At 42.8% G+C, this 23388-nt stretch overlaps 1 pseudogene; it reads left to right on the top strand.

The window, feature by feature from the left end:
• The first annotated feature begins 17917 nt into the window (after positions 1 to 17917).
• LOC140690294 (U2 spliceosomal RNA) lies at positions 17918 to 18095 on the top strand (annotated as a pseudogene).
• Positions 18096 to 23388: the final 5293 nt, after the last annotated feature.

The raw sequence follows: 23388 nt of genomic DNA, 5'->3' as shown, positions 1-23388 counted from the left end.
GGAATTGAATGGTCTACCTGTCTGAAAGTAATAGGTACTTCGTTGCTGGTGGTACATGGAATAGGAGTAATCCCTCTGCATTTTGTAGATTCATGAATTCTTCAACTTTCACTGTAGCCAATTGGGATAAAGTGCAGGTGGAGGTAGGCCAAGGCAATGCCCAGGGAGAATCAAGTGGTCATGGCACCCAACTCACATAGAAACAACATAATGACAAGGGTTGTGAATTAGGGTGAATGCTGATGACAGCATTAAATATGTTTAAATAAACAACAGGCTCAGGGAAGTCAATTTAAGACACGATCTAAAATCTGGATGACCTCTATGGCAATGCTAAACCACATCTTTATTTCCTGCAGCCTCAGGGAAGACTGGGCTGAAAATCAGGGCAAGAATCTGGTGCTAAATGTTCCAGAACTGCCATTAAGATAAAATGCAGAGGCTTGGAAAATATTCTATGTCCCATCAGAGCCCTGATAGGGAATGCACAGGACTCTAAGCTCTGGGATGGAGGCATTTACGTGAATGAAACAAGCATCTTGAAACTCCAGCCTCCCTTAAGTCTCCTTCCCAAAGAAGCAGTGCCTTCACTTTTGCCAGAGGAGACTAGACTCTACTTGCCTGGAGAGTGTTCGGTGATCTCACCTGAAGCAGTTCCTTCTCAAGATGATGCTTGTCATCCTCAAGACAAATTAACTTCCAGCCGCTTTCCTTGTCTCCAGACTGATAGCCAGGTCTCAGGTCTCAGCAAGCTCAGATGCAGAAACAAAATCTCTGTTTCAGGAAGAAATTATCTAGATTGGAAAGAAATTACAAAACCTAGCAGGAACTGAAGAACATAAATGCAAACAAATATTGAGAGTGTTAGCCCAGGGGTGGCAGAGATGGGGCTGGAGAGCGGGGAATTCATTGACATGTGGTAACTCATTTATGACTCACTTAATTTGTGCCAAGAACACCTGGGTAGTTTGCTGGGCTGGCTACTGGAAGCCTGGACTCCACAAGAAATGACAGTAAACCAAGTGGAGAACCCAGCTTGGTATAGCATTAAAGGAGAAGTCAGAAGGCTTAGGGAAGTGGGATTATTAAACAGAGATTTAGATCCTGTATGGTTCAAAAACCTACCACTCAGAGAACACACTCTTCACTAAGGCAGTAAAAAAAAAAAATCCATTGGTGAGGAAGGTGTCAGCATCTGAGAAAAGCTCAGTATTGGCTTTCAGAGGCACAATGAAAGTAATTACTTAACAAGAAGAAAGTTGGAGTGGCAGATTCAGATGCCTTGATCCATAGCGGTCTACATCAGTTTTAAATAGCTTTTGGTGTCCTGGGAGTAGATAAATGGACAACCAATTAAAATGCTGTCGTATTTATATACTCAGAAAAATATCTAGATCTGAAAAACAGTAGGCTGACATTAACCACTGCAAAGGAAAGCCGCAGCCCTCGCCTCTAAGCCAGTTCATAGACCCAGAGCCCATGGTGAAGAACTATTCCAGGACTCTAAGTTCCAGCCAAAGTCAGCCTCCAGAAGACCCAGTGCATCTGCAAACCCACCCTGCCGTTACTCTCCCGGTTCCCAAATATATAGTTAGGGTGGATATACTTGGCATGTACTCAGCAGCTGACATATCCCTCACAGTACTGACCTGATCTGTGGAGTAAAGGGTCATTACAGGAGGACCAGTCAAGTGGAAGCCCTGGAAATTTCCCCATCCCTGACACCAACCTCCAAGAAAAATCAGAAGCAATGTCACCTTTCTGGAGAAATTTCAGAGTTAGCACCATCATCAAAGATGTGAAAGATGAAGGAGGTGGTCCCTATTGCATTTTGATTAAATTCACTCACGACATTGGACCACAGCAAGATTGAACCTGTTTCCAGCTGCTGGTCTGAAAATGGATCTTTACTGGGGCAGGTCCACACAGTGTCTGGCAGTCCTTCAGGGGACAGAGTCAAAAGAGTTACCTTTACTCAGCAGGGACAGCAGTACACAGTCACTGTCTGCCCCAGGGCCATGCTAACTTTCCTGTGCTCTGTCCTGATACAGCAGAGCATCTGCTGGTCCAGTAGATTGATGGCATTGTGCTAAGTGGAACTGGTGAGCAGAACTAGCAAGTATCCTAAATGTGCTAACTAGACACATACATGCCAGAAAGTGGGAGGTAAACTCCACAAAGATTGAGAAGCATTCCACATTGGTGAATTGTTTCAAGTTCCATTTGCTTGGGATATGTTGAGACATCCCTCTAAGGTAAAGGGCAAGTTGCTGGCCCTTGCTTCTACTAATACTAAGACAGAAGCATAATGTTTGGGGTTTCTTTAGATGTTGAAGCCAACATAGCCTAGACTTCTGTTCCATTTCTCTGATGACACAGTAGCCACCTGTTTTGAGTGGGCAACGAGTCCAAGTTGTGGTTACTGTTTTTTGGACCACGTGACAAACAGATCCAAAGGAGCTAGAGGTGTCTGTGGTGGATAAGGGTGTGGCAGTCCCCAGTAGAAGAGTCAGAACAGAGGCCTCAGACTCCGGAGCAAGGCCATGCACTATGGCAGAGAGCTGTGCTGTTTGGAAAGTAACTCCTGGCACCATATTGGCCCTGATAGAGACTTGGGAGCTGACCGTGGGACAACTCGTTACTGCGCAGTCTGAGTCCCCATTGTGAGTGGCATGTTCTCTAACCTGCAGAGTTATGAGCTCGGACATACCATGTCCATGCAATGGACGTGGTAGGTTTGAGTCTAGTCTTTAGCAGATCCAGAGAGTTTAAGTAAGTTACGTAAATAGGTCTTCAGGACTCCCATTTCACTCATCTCTGCTGCACTGTTCCATACTTGCATTCCTCCTAGCATATGCCATTCTGAACTCAGTCTTGGTTTACAGAACAGGATTGCTCTGCATTGTCACCTCAATCAAGGGTGGCCCTTAAAGATGAGGCTGAAGGTAATTCTTCCAGTGAAACAATCTGGACCACTTCACTTGGCCATCCGCTTGGTGTGGAGAGAGTAGTGGCCCGAGACATAGATGTGCACACTGCTTTCTTGGCAGCATTAGGTAGCTTGGCCAATTGGTCGAGGTCCTGGAAGGAAAAGGTTGGAAGATCAGAGATGAGGAAATCCGGGGCAGAGATGTGCAGATGGCCCCATAGAAGTGGGTACCAAGTGCATGGGTGCATCCTTGGTAAGTAACATCAGAGCCGGGGTCAGCACCCCGTTTCCTGACAGCTAGCCCAGGACAGTCTCACTGCATGCCTCGTTTCACCAGCCTTGCTTTGTACTGCAGCCAAATGGCCACCTTTTTATTGTAAAGGGACTTCTCCCCCTCCATTGGAATTCATGTCTTCGAAAACAGACTGAAAAGCGACTGTAAACACTCTTTGCCTGCACATATTTGAAGGGCTGGAATCAGGCCCTGGCATAACTGAAATGGTGCGACCACGAGTTGTGTTACATCAAAATTCTACTGTGTTTGGAACAAAGGTGATGAAGACATCACAAGTGGTGACCAACGCTACAGCCTTCCACTCTGCACTGCTTAGACTGAAACTCTCCAAGACTGTGTGATCTGGCTTCCTTCTGAAGTTTTCGTCTTCTTTCAACGTCCTTAGTTGCTGCGCCCTCTGTTGGTTATGAACTGAATCAGGTCTGTCTGTTCCTGACTTCGCAGGTAAGATGGAAATGCCGGTGCTGGAGCATTGGAACCTCACCCTTCTTCAAGATCCAGGTACTCACACTCACACACGCAGCTCTGGGGAAGACCAGGCTGGATCAAGAAGAGCCTGATGGCAGAGACTTGACGGCAGGGGACTCTGCCTGGAGGTAGATGAGGGAGGTGACAGGAGGGGTCAGTGGGAGAGGAGCAAGTATTTCAACACGGGAAACCACAGGGTTTGGAAGAGGACGCAAATGAGAGGAAGAAGGGAAAACTATGAAAGGATAGGCTAGGAGATTGCTCCTGGTTCCAGGACACTGGCCAGAGCCAGGTTACTACCGACTGCTCCTCCCCCAGAAGGTACAGAGAGTACAAAGCTCCATCGGGCAATCTGAAGTCAGCACCATCCGCTTCTCTCAGGCTTTCCCCTCGTCTGTCTCCTTTATGTCTCATCCCTGCACCGGCCAGAGAGGCTGGCCAACTAACTCATAGGCAAAGGAAATGGTACAGGTGACAATACCCGAAATCTTGTACCTACTGGAGTGATGCCTGAGCCCTCTCTCCAACCAACCCGCACTGGCCCCTAGAAATTCATTCCTTGAGAGAAAGCCTTCTCTGGGCTTCAGAGCAGAATGCAAGTTGATCTAGAAAAAAGAGAGCACCTTTTTCCCCCGGAAAAAAAAAAAAAAGATTTTTTTGGAAAAACTGAATTAAGCAAAGATAAATAGCTTTCTATACTGCAGGACTTCTCTGAGCCTTAAGCATATTAATGTGCTCTGAGAGTCAGCTACTGGGAATTATAGGATAGCATTTCCACAATTTATTAGAACATGGTAACCTGCTATTCAAACGTTGAAAGAATTTCTCCAGAACCCACTTGAGAAGTAATTCCTTAAACAACTAGTCAGCTTGTTCCTATTAAGGTCCTCGTCACCAGAGGGCAGCTGCTTGTGATAGAAAAAGTACTATTCTAGGTGCCGAGATAACCGGAGTTCCCCCACCCCTAAATCTGCCATTCTGTGTGTGCTTTTGGTTAGTTCCCTTCATTTCTTTGGGTTCCATTTCCTCATCTGTAAAGAGTTTGCAGAAATCTGTGGTTTTCAAACTGTTCCAGTGAAACCTGGGGCTTCACGGAGGTACGTCATTCGTTCCACAACAGTCATAAAATTTCCATAAATTAAAAAAATGTGAACTCCCAGGGGGATCCTTTACTCTCTTTTTACCTGTTTTATATTGAAGATTCACCAACGATTTCATTTGTTGAAAAGAGTTTATTTGCTAAAATTGGTTGGAAACCTCCAGCATATTTGATCTCTAAGGACAATTCCACGCATGTATACTAGTGTGTGAACTAGGATTCAAGTAGAGCTGCCTGGAATTACAAGCTTGACCAGTGTGGGTGGATGCTAGCTGTGGGGATGGCCAAGTCACAAGACTGCAGGGGAAGCTTTTGGACCAGATCATTCGGCTATTGGGAATAATGAGAGAGGGAATGGATGTGACTATACTGGAAACTGTTAAGGGACGCACTTTGGGAGATGCAGGGGTGAGTCTAGATTGACCAGGGGAACCAGACCCAGGGCAGAGGGCCCTGTGGTTGAAATTGCTGCTCAGGGTCACTGCACCAGCCTCTTCTCTCTTTTTTTCCTGTCTCCTCACTCAGCCTCCGGTATTATCAAATGGCCCCTTTCTTGCTACCCGGTTGCCCGTGAACCTACAAGAATGCATTGGAAGCTTTGCAGAAACTCCATACCCGGTCCTCAGCGGCATACCAGAGAGCTGCAATCTACACAGCTAGCAGAGGAAAAAACAGGTATCGTGGGTTAAAAAAAGAAACCAAAACTGAAATTACCCAATCCTTAAAAAATAAATGATGCAAGAGCTTTACATACCAAATCTGTGAGTTTGAACAAAAACAGAATTTAGAAAACTCGTAACTTTAAATCTATATATTAGAAAATTAGAAAAAAATTAACTAAGAATATAACTCAAGGGTGTTGTAGTCACAGTGGCAGTTTAGTTTTTTTACTCTTGACACATAAGCAGACCAGAAAGGATACTCCCCATCAAATAATAATAATAATAATAATAATAATAATAATAATAATAATAATAATAGTAGTAGTAGTAGTAGTAGTAGTAGTAATAGTAATAATAGTAATAATAATAATATAAAGCAAATAAATAAAAATTATAATTATTTGCAGATGAGGTAAAAAACACAACGGAATATACAGATTATTGGATTGATGAAAGTTCACAAATGTTGTAGATATGAGACCAATATACAAAAACAATTGCTTTCTTACACATTAGTAACGAAGAGTTTTTAAAATGAAGCATAAGATAAAGATTTTAAAAAGGTACCTGAACAAATCTAGCAAAATATATGAAAGAATTTTAGGGAGTAAACTATAAAAATGCTCTAGTATTTTTAAAGAGGACTTAACTAACTGAAGAGAGATACCATTTCTTGTGGGCCGGTGCAGTGACAAGACTCTGCTGGGGAGTGAGGACCACAGCTGTAGTGCCCACCAGGTCCCCACCCAGAATCCCTCACAGGCACCCAGGTCACCCAGAGCATTTGCTGCCGGGTCCCACTAGGGGGCTCTGTTACTTTATTTTTCTGATGATTGAAGACAAACAAATGCCACTATGAAAAAAACTATTCAAAGCCAGATTAAGTGGGCTGCCTGGAATCCTGTGGTCTTCAGAGAAACCGAACTTCCGCAGCCAAAGCTGTGGGCACGAGAGGGAGGAGAGAGAGCTCACATTTATTGGAGACCTTCTGCATGTCAGCCAGTTCACGAAATACCTTCGGATTAATAACAGTCAACACTAGGTAATACTTGGTGTGTACGGGACACTGTTGTATGCTCTTTACAAATACTGACACACTTAAGCCTGACAACAATCCAGGAGATAAGTAGAGAAATACAGAGAGGTTAAGTAACTTGCCTAAGGTCACACAGCTAGTAAGTAGCATGGTCATTTGGGCCATTTCATCCTCAGGACAACCTGTAAGGTAGGTGTCATCCTTCCTATCTTGCAGATAAGGAATCCAGGCCCAGAAAGATTAAGAGGCCAAAGTTACACACCTAGAATTCAAAGAAGCAGAATTCAAATCTAGGTCTATTTGACTCAGGACAAAACAGAAGACAAACTATCTTCCCTGCGAGGGAGAAAAAGATCGGTTCACAGGGAGGGTCTGGTGTCCTTAGGCCCACGTGGGTCACTTATGCAGGCTTAGGGACACCATAAAGGACTGGGCGGCCTGCCCTTCACTGTAGACAGGGCTGAGCTGTTCTGAACTATTTCAAGAATTGCTTTAAAAGAATCAGAAGAGGACAAGGTCTGTCACCTTGCATGCAAACCACCCCCCACCCCCAGCCTCCCACCCCTACCTGGGTGTGGACAGAGAGGAGCAGGTGTCGGCCCAACTCGGGAGGATGCGGGAGCACTGCCTTGGGGGTGTGGGTGGCGAGTTCATGGTCAGGGCCAGCAGAGGTGCTGTAAGGTGGGGTGTGAGAGGATCTACAGAAAACCTCAAAACTGCTCCTTAACCCAACTTTTAACTGCTGCTTGGAACCTCCCCTGCCCTTACCTTTACAGATGCATTTATCTGACTTAAAGCATCCATCGGCCTCTGCTAAAATACAAATACTACCCATGGTGGTCTTAGTGTCACTCACCAAACACTTCTAGCTGCTGTCCATCCAAGCCCATGGTAGGATGGCACACCCTGTCCCCGTGGAGTTGAGAGTGGTCACGTTACTCACCGTGGATAATGAAATGTGAGTAGGCGTGGTGCCAGACACCTCCGCCGGAAGCTTTTCAACCCCCATGCTCGATTCTGTGCCCTCTCCGTCCCTCCACCACAGTGACCAGCAGTGCTCCAGGCAGTGTCGGGTCTAGCAGCCTGGGTCCCAGGGAAAGATGTCAACCTCCATGGACACACAGTATGAGTGAGAAACAGCTCTGTGGTAACAGCCCCAAGATTTTGGTGTTATGTGTAATGATGGTATAACTGCTCCATCCTGACTGATACACCAGCAGGGCGCATTCATCCAGAGTCAGCCCTTAACAACTTAGTGTGAGTTTACACAGAGCCAGGACTTTGAAAAAACTGGAGCTTTCCTGGGGAAAAATGAGAAGGAAAAAAATCTGTAATAGTTAATCTCCAAAGATAGTCCCAAACATTTCCACTCCTCTGGTGTGTGCATGTGGTTCCTCACATCAAAACATAGAGTCTCATTTTCCTGACCTTGAATCTGGGCTGATTATAGTAACTTGCTTGGCCAACCGAGCGAGTTGGAAATGATATTCTGGGATGGCCCAGGCTAGGTCCTAAGAAGCCTGGGTCTCTTGGAACCCTCACTCTTGGGACCATCCCTCTCAGAAAGCAGCTGTCCTGCTGGAGACGCTCAAACCAGAAGAGGCCATGCGTATGTGCCCTGTCACCCACCCCCCGCTGCGTTCCAAGCCAACTGGCAGCCGTGTGAGTAAATCATCTTGAACGTCGAACCCTGTGGAGCCTTCAATCCCAGGTACCACTGAATATAAGCATATGAGAAATCCCAGGTGAGACCTGCCCTGCTGAGCCAGTCAACCAGGAAGGCGATGCGGTAACACAATTGTTGTTTCAGCCACTGCGATTTGGGGTGGTTTGTTAAGCTGCAATAAATAAAATAAATAGATACCTATTCCTGGAAGCAGGGTGCTATTGGTTGGTTGGTTTGTTTTTCATGGAGGTACAGGGGATTGAACACAGGACCTCATGCATGCCAAGCACACACTTCGCCACTGAGCTCTACCTTCCTCCTGCTGGGGTAGTTGTTTTTTGGTTTTTGTTTTTTGTTTTTTAATCTAAGATTGGTGGCTTTGGCTTTGAGAGCAGCGAACAGACAGAAGCTAGAAAGACTCCGAGGAGACAGTTGGTGAGAGCTTGATGGACAGGAAGGCAGAGCATAGAGGAGAAGGTGATTCCACCCTCACGCAGTGGGGAAGTCACAACACCGGTAACTTCAGTGACATCACATAGAAAATGTACCTAGTGAACTGGTATATTTGACTAAAGAGATTTCCCAGCTGAGGGTTCTAAGGACCAACATGTTTCTTTTAGCTGCTTTTGACAAGGTACCCACAGAGAAAGAAAAGAGAAGAAATGAACTAAAAAGATGCGGTTTCATTTTTTAAATTTATTTAACTCCCCCACCCTTGATAAAATTTTTTACAGCAGTTTGAGGTGCACAGCAAAACTAAGAGGGAGGTACAGAGAGTTTCCATACGTCCCCTCCCCCTACACATGCAGAATCCACCCCCTTATCAGCATCTCCCACCAGAGTGGTACCTTGGTTACCATGCTGAACCTACACTGACACAGCATTATTATCCAAGGTCCATAGTGTGCATCAGCTTGCACATTCTACAGGTTTTGACAAAAGTATTACATGTACCCACCATTATAGTATCATGCAGAGTCTTTTCACTGCCCTAAAAATCCTCTTACTTAGAGTCTCTTATGAATTTGAGGTCCAATGGCAGGTGGGCCTAGAGTTGTCTGAAGGTGAATGAGCTGCCGTCCAAGACATCTCCATTGTGTGGCTGGCAGCTGATACTGTTGGCTGGGAGCTCAGATGGCGCTGTTGACGGGAGAGCCTACATGTGGCCTCCATCTGGGACTTGGACTTTTCCTTGCATAGGGGCGGGCTTCCTTAGTAACGTGTTTAATTATGTCTGCTTAGTATCTGCATCATTATTAGGATTATTAGAAGAATTAGGATTATTCTGTTAGTATAAGGTACTCACGCTACCCACGAAATGTCATAGTGTTATTATTTGAAAGTAGAATTGGAGTAGTTGTAAATGTATATTTCAAACTCCAGGGCAACCATTAAAAAAAATTGAAAAAGAAAAAGAAAAACTATAATCGACAGGCTAAGACCAGAGAGAAAATGGAATCATATGAAATGTTTGATGAAAACCACGAAAGATGGAAAAAGACTGGAAAAGAAAAATAGAAATAAAGAACAAGAACAGCAAATAGAAGCAGTGACAAATGTGGCAAATGTCCACCACTATCAATAATCGCTCTGAACGTCAGTGGTCGACGTACGAGTGACCCAGCTGAGCAGAGGGCCCTCCTCAGTGCAAGTGGGCGTCATCCAATGGCTCACACTGAACAAAAAGGTGGAGGAAGGGTGGACTGCTTCTCTCTGCTTGAGCTGAGACATCCATCTTCTCCTACCCTCAGACACCGGTGCTCCTGCTTCTGGGGCTTGTTGACTCAGATCAGGGCTTACACCATCAGTCCCCCAGCTCTCAGGCCTTCGGACCCAGGCTGACTTACACCACCAGCTTGCCGGGTTCTCCAGCTTGCAGACAGCAGATCACGGGCCTCCTTGGCCTCTGTAACCACATGAGCCAGTTCTTATGGTAAATTGCCTCACAGATAGACAGATAAATACATAAGTAGGTAGATGGATAGACGGATGGATGGATGGATAGATAGATAGATAAGATAGATAGACAGACCCTATTGGTTCTGCCCTCTGGAGAACCCTGACTAATACACAGAAGTTCAAGTGTCCAGTCCTGGCTCTTTCATTCACCTCTTAATAACCGGAGTTGCCTAAATGTGTGATGAGTGCATAGTGGGATCCTTGTCACTAGAGTTGTTCAAGCACAGCTCAGAACGCAGCCTCATGAGGTCTTCGGTTCAGTAAGTAAATGAATGATGTAATAAACTGGGTCCTGCCTGGGGGCACCAGAGAGCCACGAAAGATTGTTAAAGTAAGACCTCAGTGGCAGTCAGGTGGAGAATAGGTTGGCGGGGAGAGACCTTCGGAAAAAATTGTGGTCATCCAGGGAGACACTAAGAAGGCCTGGAGAGGCATTATCCCTTCTGGCATTTAGCATACTCATCCATTCATTCATTCATTCATTCAAGAAGTATTTACCAAGTCCCTAACATGTCTCAGGCAATATCTTAAGCATTAGGAATTATTCCTGAGAACAAGAGGGGTATTTACAATATTGTTTTGTTATTTAACTGCTCTGATCAACTTGCTCCTTGGCCTTGCTTCTATACATTTTGCTCAATAAACAGGAATTGAATTGAATTGAATTGAATTGAATTGAATTGAATTGAATTGAAATAATACAAGAATTGTGATAAACCCCACAGCTCTCCACATAGACAATTAAGACCTGGATCATAGAGATAGAGAAAATAGGTTATGAAAGGCAACAGGAAAATCTCCCCTCTCCCAATTCCTGAATTACCCACAAGCGCTAGCATGCTGTCCACCATGGGGAACACAGTAACCTGGTCCATGTGTTCTCTTTTGCCACTTCTCAGGCTCATGTCTAGTTGACAGAAGCTGGAGTCAAATGAAGGCTCTGAACTCCACTCGCTGTCTCCTGCTGAAGCTCCCCGAAAATACTGAGGTGCAGATTGAAACAAACACTTTCCCAGAAGAGAGAGGGAGGCTGGCTTAACTGCAAAGTGCGAGAAAGGAGGAAGGAACATTCTCCTTAGTGTTTCTAAAAATAGCTCCAGTCAAGACACTTCGTTCAAAGTTTTTCAAATATGAAAATGAAACAGAAATCTCGTGCTGCTATCATCCTGAGTTTATCAGAAGATGGAAGAGACAGCAGAAGATCTCTTCCTGGGTCTTGTGCCAAAAAAAAGCTTTTTAAGCCTATCTTTGGTGCATGAACAAGTTAGCTGGGGGACTGGGGTTTGCCTGCAAGAAGAGAGGAGTCAGGAGAAAAATAAAATCAAAATAGTGATGCATTTGTCAGCTGCTCTTGTTTTCGCCTTCACTTTCCATCTAGATGCTCGGCTCTCTAGCCCCACTTCAGGAGAAGATGGAACTAATCTTAGCTTTCCACTAATTGAGGTAGAATTGTTCTGATTTGGGGAGGAACAGAGAGTCCAAGACCTACTTATTCTATGATTCATGGTTCTGGCTGTGTCTGGACCGGGGCAGGGCGAGAATCTAGACAAGGTGCCCTGTGGGGCTCAGTGGCAGATGACCCAGCTGTGGGAAGCAGAATGAGACAGCGATCAAGGAATTGCAGCTGTCAGGACCCCCGCCCTCTCAGCACTTGGTAAAAGCTGAAATGAGGATGAGGTGACACCTCCCTGGAATCTGACAGGCCTCCCTCGTTCTCCTGGTCCCAGGCTCACTCCTCCCTGACAAAACTTTGGCCTGGAAATGCTCCAGGTCCAGAAGTCACGCTCTCTCCAGGAGGTGAGGGGGCAGACTCTTCTCCCTCCCTTGGCCCTAATCCAGCCTCACCTGGGCTCCCCTGGCTCATGCTGCACCCACCAACGCTATGGCTCCAACTCTAGAAGATGGAGCTTAAGAAAAGTTTAGAACATAGTGGATCCTCCATATTTGGTAGCTGTTATCATCGAGTCAGCCTTCTGGGCTTCAGTCTCCTCATCTGTAAAATGGGCTTAACAGCTGCTACCTCGCAAGATGGACCGTAGGGATAAGGATTTAGTGCATACCCCAGGCACTGTGCTAAGTACTTCACATGCATCATCTCATTTATATTAACACAACTATATAGCTACTATTACTATCTTGTTTTACAGATGAGAAATCTGAACAGAGACAGCTTTTTAAAAGCCTGCCCAGGGTCACACAGCTAAAGCCAGGACTGAAAATCAGATTTGTCTGTTTCCAAAGCTCATGTGCTTAATGAATGTTTATAAAGTGCCTCAGTCATAGTAAGAGTATCAGTTCACTCTGCTAGGAACCAGATCACCCCAAAACTTAGTGGGCTGAGACAACCAGCTTTTATTCAGCCCACAATTCTGCAGGCCAGTAACTTAGGCTGTGCTCCCCTGAGTGGTTCTTCCGGTCTTTGCTGGGCACCCTCAGGCCTCTGTGGTCAGGGGCAGGGTGGGGAGGTGGCTCTGCTCACCCGCATTGACTGGCTGTGGCTTGCGGCTCTGCGGCTCTCCTCCACGCTGTCTGTCAGCCCCCAGCAGGCCAGCCTGGGCCTTCTCCCATGGCAGTGACCTAGACTTGAAACTGGCACTCTGTCCCTTCTGCCTCACTCTTCTGTTCAAAATAAGTCACAAGCCAGCCCAGGTTCAAGAATTGGGGAAGTGGGTTCCAGCTCTTGCTAGGACACTCTGCAAAGACACATTCAGAGGGTGAGATAGGAGAAGTCATTAACAGAGCAATAGATCAATCATGCTAGGCATTCAGTAAACAGTGGGCAGTGTTACTACTAGATATTTTTGGACAATATCCACTAGACAAACCCAGGTAACTACCCTACGGCCACTAAGTTCCCTAGAGAACTCCTTGCAGTGATCTGGGCTCTAGCAGCTACAAGAGAGGCTGAAACGCAACTCATCAGGAATCTTTCTCCACCTTTAGCTCTTCCTTCCTCTGGGGTGACATCCTTCTCCCACATCCCCATGAGGTGGCAGAGGGGACCACCAGCAGCCCCAGGCTGTTCCTACTCTCCGCCACTTACCCCTTGACTGAAAGAGACTGTCTCTATCCCAGCACCTCACGCAAAGCCCGGGAATGACCCCCAGCAGCTCAGGTGGTGTCCCAGGTGCATCCCATAGGTCCTTGCGGTCAACGATTGGCCAGGTCTGAGTCTCAGCTCCATTCCTAACAGAGAAGAGATGTGCCTCCCAAGAGGAAGATGACAGTGCCCTTCCCAGGAGAAGGGGGAGAGGGCACCGGGACAGCCCTTAGTAAATGTCAATAGCCTGCCTTTTTCGTGCCCCCAGAGGATGCCCTCCCTGTTTCCCTGGTGTCCCTACACTTATCTGATGCTTCTAGGTTAAAATACACTAACCAGATCTGAAATACTAGTTACAAGTCATAAAGTTCAAGGGAACTTCTCTGAGCTGAAGTAGAATTGCCTTGAAATCCTAATTACGAAATCCTAAATGAGACTATTATAGAAGGATAAAAATGAGAACTATTCAGGTTAGAAAGTGTAAGGAATGAGAAACCAAACCAAACAGGATGGGAAAGGAGGTTGATAAGAAGATAGGGAGGCCTTCTGTATGCAGAGTATACTGGTGGCTTTATTCCTGGTCTGTGGAGCAGCCTGGAACAAAGCCTGTGCGAAGGCTAGAGACAAAGGTGAGCTCCTGGCTTCCGCACCAGAAATTCTCCTTACTTTTTTAACCTTGTGATTCCCTTGGTTCTAACTCAGAGTGACCTGTGCCCAAGTCCCGACTCCCCCAACTTACTAGCTGCATGATCTTGACAGGGGGACATGTTATTTATTGTCCAAACTGGGACACTTTAGAAAGCGAAAGGGGAAAGCCAACTAGGGGATATAACAAAAAAGAGGCACACTCACAGACGCAGAGAACAAACTAGTCCCCGGTGGGGCGAGGGAAGGGGTGAGGGGCAGGATGGGGCAGGGGCGTAAATAGCACAGACTAATGCGTATAAGATAAGCTACAAGGATGTATTGTACACCAAGGGGATAGAGCTGAATACTTTTAACTACAAATGGAGTATAACCTTTAAAAATCGCGAATCACTATATCGTACACCTGTAACATACATGATATTGCACAGCAACTATACTTCGATAAAATAATAATAGTAATAAGCAAAATGAAAGGGGATGTTGTTAATGATTTCACAAGGGCAGTATAATGTATGGGCATCCCTCTCTTTTTTAAACATTCGTTTTAATGAAGTACAATGATTTACAGTGTTGTATTAGTCTCTGGTGTGCAGCAGAGCGATTCAGTTATACACACACACATTATATATATTCCTTTTCGTATTATTTTCCATTATAGGTCACTACAAGATATTGAATAGAGTTCCCTGTGCTACACAGTAGGGTCTTGTAGATTTGTTTTATATATAATGGTTAATTAGGCATTCCTCTCATAAGCAAAATGATAAGTATTTATGTTTCTAGTGTATATAATAATAGATACAATATCTGTTCAGCACTTGTTAAGTTGTGTTCAGTTCTTTCTATTCTCTCTATACTCTTATGGTGTGGGAACTATTATTATCCCCCACTTTACAGATGAGAAAACTGAGGCTTGGAAAATTAGCTTTACCCAAGTCTAGGGGACAATAGGTTTCAGTTTTCCTACAACTACACAGTAATCGGACGGTAAAGAACCATTAGAACTTGACCATCTACGTGAGTCTCCTTGCTGGGAGCACACATCTCGAGAAACTATACAGCTTTCAATGGTGTTTGTCACTGTACACATTTGGAATTGTGCTTCTGGAATGTCCCACTGAACTTGAGGTGCATATATTTTTAAAAATTTTTATCTATTTGTATTGCGATATAATTGCCATATAACATTAGATTACTTTCAGGTGTACAATGTAACCATTCGGTGTTTGTATAAATTGCAAAATAATCACAGCAGGTCTAGGTAACTCCCATCACCATACATAGTTACATTTTTTTTCTTGTGATGAAAACTTAAGATCTATTCTCTTAGCAACTTTTCAATATACAACACAATATTATTAACTAGAGTCACCTTGCTGTACACATTATTACATCCTCATGACTTATTTATTTTATAACTGGACGTTTGTACTTTTTGACCCCCTTCACCCTTTTCATCCCCCACCCCCTGCCACACACATACACTGAAGTACCTCTTCTTGAGAATCATTTTTATGACAATAAGTTTTCATTCATAGAGATTAAATACAATTTTTGAAGAGAACCCAAAGTGATTCAGGTAAAAGTGAATCATCTAAAAGTGTATTTTGACTTCTGGATTCCATCTAGGATGTAGAAAGCTGAAAAGAGTGTCACTCCTGCATTAACCACAAGAAAATGCAAAAAAAAATTTTTAAAAAAATCATTACTTTTCTTGAGCGCATCAAAAAACTGATGTCACAGGGCAACACAATTAGCATCAAATCTAAGGAAGAATGGGCTCCTCCAAAGATCGACAGGACATGAGCCCTGGCCCACCTGCAACAGAGCAAAGAAGGAAGACAGGGCCCCCAGACAAGTCAGAGGAAGCACCCAGCCAAAATGTCGGAGGACACACAAAGGCCGGGTGTGGGCTAGCATGAGACCATAAAACCCTCGGGGGTTGCAGACGTGGGAGAGCCCCCATCCCTCAGCAGTTCTTCTCCGTGGCCCCCACCAGGCACTCATGAAAAAGATGGGGACAGGGAGGGAGACCAGAGAAAGCCTTCCTCCTTGGTTCAGGACTGGAAGAGGGGAGTGGTCATAGACGTGGGCTTTCCCACAAGACCCATGAGACCACACCCCTATCTTTCCCTTGCTGTGAAATTCAGCATTAAGCCACTGGGGAAAGGGAAGCCACCCTATGGCCCCTAGAGCACAGGGGAAGACACCCTGCAGCTGGAGGAAGCAAAGAGGAAGAAGCCTCTACTCCCAGAGGAGGGGCTGGGCCACACCTTTGGGTCTCTGGTTACTGGAGGAAGGTCAGGATCACTGAGAAAAACCAACTTCCAAGACACAGAGACCAGTGCCTGCCCAAGGTTGGGCTGAATCAGAACAACAGAGAATCTCACCCCCCCTCCTCCGCACCCACTGCCAGGCCAGCAAGCACCAGGTGACAGGCAACAGCAGCCCTGGGGGAGGGTCGGGGATGGGAAGAGACTCCCTCTGTGGTGCAGCCACTCAGGGAAGCTGAAGGGAGGGAAGGAGCAGTGAGAAAAATCCTTCTAGCATCCCAGCCCCTCCCTGAGCACATGGTGATGGAAATCAATAGAACAAGTGGAAAGAAAACCAGTGAAGACCTAGCAGCCTGCACGACACTTCCAGCCACCCTGACCTAATTGGATTTGTAGACCATTTCAAACAATGACATCAGAATACACACTCTTTACAAGTGCACATGGAACACTCACCAAGATATTCCATAAAACAAACTTCAACTCATTTAAGAGACTTGGAAGCATGGAAAGGATGATCTCAGATCATAATGGAATTATACTGGAAATAAATAACAGAAAGATATCTGGACAATCACAGATATCTATAAATTATGTTCCGTACTTCCAAGTAACCCATAAGTCAAAGAAGTCACATGGGAATTAGAAGATATTTTGGCTGGAATGAAAATTAAAATAAAGCATATCAATTTGTGGAATGCAGCTAAAGCAGCACTTAAAGGGAAATTACAGCATCAAGTTATCACTTTAGAAGATGAAGAAAGGTCTCAATTTGAGGGGCTCAACAATAATGAGCAGCTCAAAACATTTATTTAGATCTCCTCTGATACATCTCAGCAATGCTTTGTAAATTTTAGGCTAGAGGTGTTGGGCATATTTCACCATAAAGTTTTGAATTTACAAAAAGAAAAAAATGGCCTCTAAGCATAAAACAGCTTTTATTTCTGTTAGGGGTATATTCCAAATCAAATAAAGAAACTTCACGTATTCATTTCTATCAACGAAGTTCAAATAATGAAATGAGGCACTTCTAGCTACCTGTCCAAAAGGCAGGTCCAGTTATCAGCTCCTTGAAGGTAGGAGAGTGTCTCTTTGACTGGAAATGAACAACCCTTAACAGATTTTCCTGCCCAGATGGGACTCTCTGACAAAAGCATTTTAAAAGGCATTATATCTCTTAGCCAAATATTACTCATCCTTCAAGACTCAGCTCCAGTGGCACCTTGTCTAAGAAATCATCTCCAATGCCAGCCAGCCATCCATGCTGTTCCTGTGTCTCCCCTGTCACCCTGCGTTGGCCTTTATCTTAACCTGCAGTTAGCCAGTGATAACAGATCTGAAACCGAGCGACAAACATATACCAGTTTACTCCCTCATTTAAAAATGTGAAGGTGGGCAGTCTGAGGCCAGCGTGGCAGCTCCGTGAAGTCATCCACTTCTTCTGCGCCAGCATCCCCACTGCATGGTTTCCATCCTTCAGGTCACCAGATGATCCAAAATGGCGGTTGGAAATGCAGCCTTCTGGTCCACAATGCAGACACCAGGAGGGGCTGAAGGGGCCACAGGTTGCCCTCCCTTTAAGCAGTCTTTCCGGATGTCCCACATCACACTGGCAAGGAGCTAGTCCAGAGGCTACTAATCACAGGGAAAGAAGCGAGAGATGTAATCTTTACCTTGGGTAGCAATGTTCCCAGCTAAGAGTCAGGATTCTATTACTACCAAGGGAGAAAATTGATATGGACAGGCAACTGGTAGTCCCTGCCCACTCAACTTAACATGCCACGTGGTAATTCCTGGTTGTCTGTCTCTGCTACAAGAATGTGTATCCTGAGTGGCCAGTGCATCGCTTCTCGGCCTTTTGGCTAAGATCAGGTGTGGTATCTGAGTGGCCAGTGCAATACCTGGCACACAGTAGAAATGGAAAAAAATTTGAACTTTTGTCCGGAGGTTTATCACACATATGTGAGTGCACTAACCTTAAGTGGATACCTATTTCAGTGAGTTTCACACATGAATACACCTCCGTAGCCACCACCCAGGTCAAGATGTAGACCACTGCCCGCCTCCCAGAATTTCCTCTCCGCCCCTTCCCAGTTAACTCCTTCCCTAGATAACCGCCATTCTGACTGTTCTCACCTCAATTAGTTGTGTGTGTTATTGAATTTCCTGTAAATGAAATCATGGCACTCAACATTTTAACCAACGAATGATTTCTAGGAATTACAACCATCCCATCTAGATTTTCTAGGTTACTTACTCTTCATTCCAAATAGGCTGTTATAAAAACATTACTTCCTTGAAAATTGGATTCCTAATTGACATCCCCAGATGCTGCAAACAGACATGTAGTCCAATTCCCTTTGGCCTGCACTGTTTTCCACAATAAAGTTCTCTCGTCTGTCCTCCTTTTTAAGAGAAACATAGCTTAAAAATGTCACCTCCATCAAGAAGCCCCCTGCTGCAGTCACAGGTGTGCCAGGACACTCACCGTGTGTTTGATGGGGCGAGTGATGACGCTGGGACAAAAACAAAGCTGGCAACGGAGACAAACAGACTCAGGGCTGGCCATCTGGAATACCTGCTGCTGGCCCAGTGGGATGCTGTGTGCCCGTCCAAACTGCCCAGCTGGAGAATTCTCTGCCCCTGCCACCCCCACCATTAGCAAGGAACCATCACCCTCCTCGCTGGCAGTCAGCTCCTTTTCTATTGGTCAGAAACAGAAAAGCGGGCCCAGATTTGTTAATCAGGCCCAGCAGGACATGGCAAAAGCTTGGCAGAACCGTAAGCAGCAGACAAAAGGCTGTCAAAGCTGGGTCTGATGGGAAGGCAGTGCCGCTTTCTAGCAGAAGCACGGCATCTCCATCATGTATGAAAATGACCCCATTTTTCTCGAGAGCCACTGCAGAAAGTTTGTCCTGCCACGCATCAGGCTTTAGCTAAAACCAGGAAGTTGCTGGATGCATAAAATGCATTAGAAATTGTCTTAATTTCTCCCTACTGTGAAACCATTTATGTAGGTTTGTACTAATTCTTTATAACTTGGTCTATAGAATTCATTGATTCAAAGTATGTGGGCATGAAATTTTGTTTGGGAATGGTGGGATTTAGGTATTAAGCTATTCCAGCTTTTAATTATTTTTCCTTGTGTGTTTAGAAACTTGTGTTTTTATAGCAGTGGTCCATTTTCTTTTGGTTGGTGAGGACACTGTCATAAATTTGCTCATCATATCATTTTATTGTCTTTTTAAGCTCTGCCATATCTGCAGTGATGAACCACTCTTCATTGCTGATTCTGATAATTGGGTCTTTTTTCTAATTTTTTCTTAATCTGTTTTCTAGGATCTTATCAATTATATTAAACTTTCAAAGAACCAAGTTTTGGTTTTAAATATTTTCTCTATTTTCAATTAATTTCTATTTATGATTTCTGTCTTCTATTTGCTATTTCCTTTCTACAGTGTTCTTTGTGTTTATATTTATTATCTTTTTCTATCTTCTTGAGACAGAAGCTCAGTTCATTCCTTGTAACATTTCTTGATTGCCAATACTGCATTTAAGGTATAAATTTCTCTCTAAGCACTCTTTTAGCTGCATCCAGTTGATTTATATATAATAATATATATAAAATATAGCCTTTTATACATATACATACAATTCATAAATACATTTCATGTATCTTTTATAGACACTTGCATTATTATCCCTGTGTTGAAAATGTATCTTTCAAAATGTTCAGTTACTTTAGATTTATATTGCTAAATTCACAATTAGAAGATGATATATTTTAGTTATCAGTTTCTAGTTGAATTACATTGTTATAAAATACATATGTAAAAAATACATATACATATACATAAATATGTACTCTATGATTTAAGTCCTTTGAAATGTATTGCAATTGTGTCATGGCCTAGTGAAGAGTCTGCTTTGGTGAATGCCCCATGAGCACTTGGAGATTAATAGAATAGGCCCACAAATATTTTCTTTCCCTACTTCTACACTAACACAGATTCTATCAACTTGCTTCTCTGAAAATATATGACCAAGTATGTGATAAAATTTTTCTGCATTTGAAACAAGTTTTAAATGACTTGTTCTGAAATTAGCATTCATAATATTTTGGAAATCAGTTCAGATATCATCTTCAAAGACAAAGCTTAAACATATTTTCCTATTTTTGAAGGTCATGATTTTTAAAACATTTTTTTCATTGAGTTACAGTCAGTTTACAATTTTGTGTCAACTTCCAGTGTAGAGCACAATTTTTCAATTATACATGAACATACATATATTCATTGTTGCATTCTTTTTCACTGTGAGCTACCATTGACCTTGTATATATTTCCCTGTGCTATACAGTATACTCTTGTTTATCTATTCTACATATGCCTGTCAGTATCTACAAATTTCATACTCCCAGTTTGTCCCTTCCCACTCCCCTCCCCCTGGCAACCACAAGTTTGTATTCAATGTCTATGAGTCTATTTCTATTTTGCATTAATGTTCTTTTCTTCTTTATTTTAGATTCCACGTATAAGTGATCTCATGTGATATTTTTCTTTCTCTTTCTGGCTTACTTCACTTACAATGACATTCTCCAGGAGCACCCATGTTGCTGCAAATGGTGTTATGTTGCCATTTTTATGGCTGAATAGTATTCCATTGTATAAATATACCACATCTTCTTGTTCCAGTCTCTGTTGATACATATTTAGGCTGTTTCCATGTCTTGGCTATTGTAAATAGTGTTGCTATGAACATTGGGTTGTAGGTGTCATTTTGAAGTAGGATTCCTTCTGGATATAAGCCCAGGAGCAGGATTCCTGGGTCATATGGTAAGTCTATTCCTAGCCTTTTGTGGAATCTCCATACTGTTTTCCACAGTGGCTGCACCAAACTGCATTCCACCAGCAGTGTAGGAGCGTACCCTTTTTTCCACAGCCTCTCCAGCATTTGTCATTTGTGGACTTTTGAATGATGGCCATTCTGACTGGTGTGAGGTGATACCTCATGGTAGTTTTGATTTGCATTTCTCTGATAATTAGTGATACTGAGCATTTTTTCATGTGCCTGTTGATCATTTGTATGTCTTCCTTGGAGAATTGCTTGTTTAGGTCTTCTGCCCATTTTTGGATTGAGTTGTTAGTTTTTTTCTTATTAAATCATATGAGCTGCTTATATATTCTGGAGATCAAGCTTTTGTCAGTTTCATCTTGTGCAAAAATTTTCTTCCATTTCGTAGGTTGTTGTTTTGTTTTGTTTATGGTTTCTTTTGCTGTGCAGAAGCTTGTAAGTTTCATTAGGTCCCATTTGTTTATTTTTGCTTTTATGTGTATTGCTTGGGTAGACTGCCCGAGGAGAACATTTTTGAGATGTATGTGAAATAATGTTTTGCCTATGTTTTCTTCTAGGAGGTTTACTGTATCTTGTCTTATGTTGAAGGTCATGATTTAAACAAATTTTTATGTATTTTATTTCTGCCTAGACTGAACTTTTCCCTTTTGGTGATTTGACCTCAAGTTTTTAAGTTTTTAAGTTTTTTTTTAATGCCTCTCCTTGGGAAACATAGTCCTGTAAGTCTTGTTATACATCATGATTATCCTGGTGACATCTCTGGAGACAGAGTCTAACATCAAAATTATGATTAAGGTCCCATTGAATTTAATTAGGTAAGAATCACCCTTGGAGATGCACCAGTTGAATGGCTCCATAACATGTCCAGTAGTTCAAATGTAGCCAAAGGGTTTACAGATCTTTGCTCTTTCCTTACAGGACAGACATTCATGAACTGAAATGCTGGACTCTGAACATAATAAAGTAAGTATATGTAATCATTCTCCATTATTCAGGAAACCCAAAATTCAACAATGCTGTATCAAGGCAGGGCAGTATAACTAATTGAGAATCAAAAGATTGCAAAAGCTATTTCTGTATTACACTTTTATTGGTATAAGTCACAAACAGAAACATTCTTATGTAAACAATTCATACATAATTTGTTTTCTCTCCAACCAATATGTTGAATTAACATTAGTTGGTGATTCAGACAAATCCTGCCAACAATTATTATTTTACTTCTCTGTTTAGAATCAAGATTTAGAGATCTTTAGTAATAGGCCACTGATACTCATTTTGAAAACCCAAATTTTCTGAAAATGAATATTTTTCTGAATGAGATAAGTTAGATTTCTGCCTGCATGGAATGAGTTGGTCACATGGAAACAGTTCAAGGTCCAGTGATGGTACATGTATCTTGCTGTCCATGATGGCATCAGTGGGTAAAGGACAAAGGAGAAGGCAGAGAATCCAGAATATGGATTGAATGGCTTTCTCCTTGTGCAGGTAACCCAGGAAGGGTATTTGTATGCAAGATTCTGCACTAAGCTTTACATTTGCCAGAGTATAATGGTGGCATGAGAGTTCAATCTTTTAAAGGTTCTCCTTTGTGATTTTCAAAATCAGCCATGTTAGCAATCCTTTATGATCACTAAAGTATATGGAGATGGAGTCTATTCTATAATACTCTTCCTAAATAGTTTTGTATTACACTCTCTAACATAAAGAGACGTTCTTTAACATAAAGTAGTCTTAGAAACTAATTTCAAGTGTAACTAATTTGGGATATTTTTATGGGGAGATATTTGCAAATGTGATGATAGTCTCAATCAATATGTTTTCTAAACATTGTTTTATAATCTGTAAAAAATTAAAAGATGATATAGCATCTGAAGACTTTGATTGAGTGGCTTTCAAGAATCCGAAATAATACTGTAGTAAGCAAGCCATTACTTCAATTCCCACTTTTCTGTTCCCAGCCTCAGTGTACTAACATATGCTTGTTAGCCATTTAGATGTCTTTTTCCTTTAATTGTTTGTATTTTTTATTTATTTTATATTTTATTTTTATTTTGTGCATAAATTGTTTTGAGATTTTTGTTTATTTTAGACATACTCTGTGTAGAACCTGTAAAATGTCAATCTTTCTCTAAACTGCCTTTGTCTATTTACATTTTGGTATCTTTTCCTAAAACCTTAAAAACTTTTTTGAAATTGTTTAATATATATCTTTGGGATTTAAATGATTGGTTAAGAAGTTTCTTCCAACCCTAGATTGGAGAAGATCGTTTCCTTAATGACTGGAAATTAAAATGAAGTAAATTTTTCTTTCCTTTTTTATTAGAACTTCAATCAATTTACATTTTTGTATAAGGTATTAGCTATATGTACAATTTAATTAGCTTCCAGATGGAAAGATAATTGTGGCAACTCATTTACTTAATAATGTGTTCTTTCCCCACATATGTCTCTAAATT

This window comes from Vicugna pacos, chromosome 29 (assembly GCF_048564905.1).
Source record: "Vicugna pacos chromosome 29, VicPac4, whole genome shotgun sequence".
Classification (NCBI taxonomy): Eukaryota; Metazoa; Chordata; class Mammalia; order Artiodactyla; family Camelidae; genus Vicugna; species Vicugna pacos.
The sequence above is the reverse complement of the archived record's forward strand: the minus strand, read 5'-3'. Positions and strand labels throughout refer to the sequence as shown.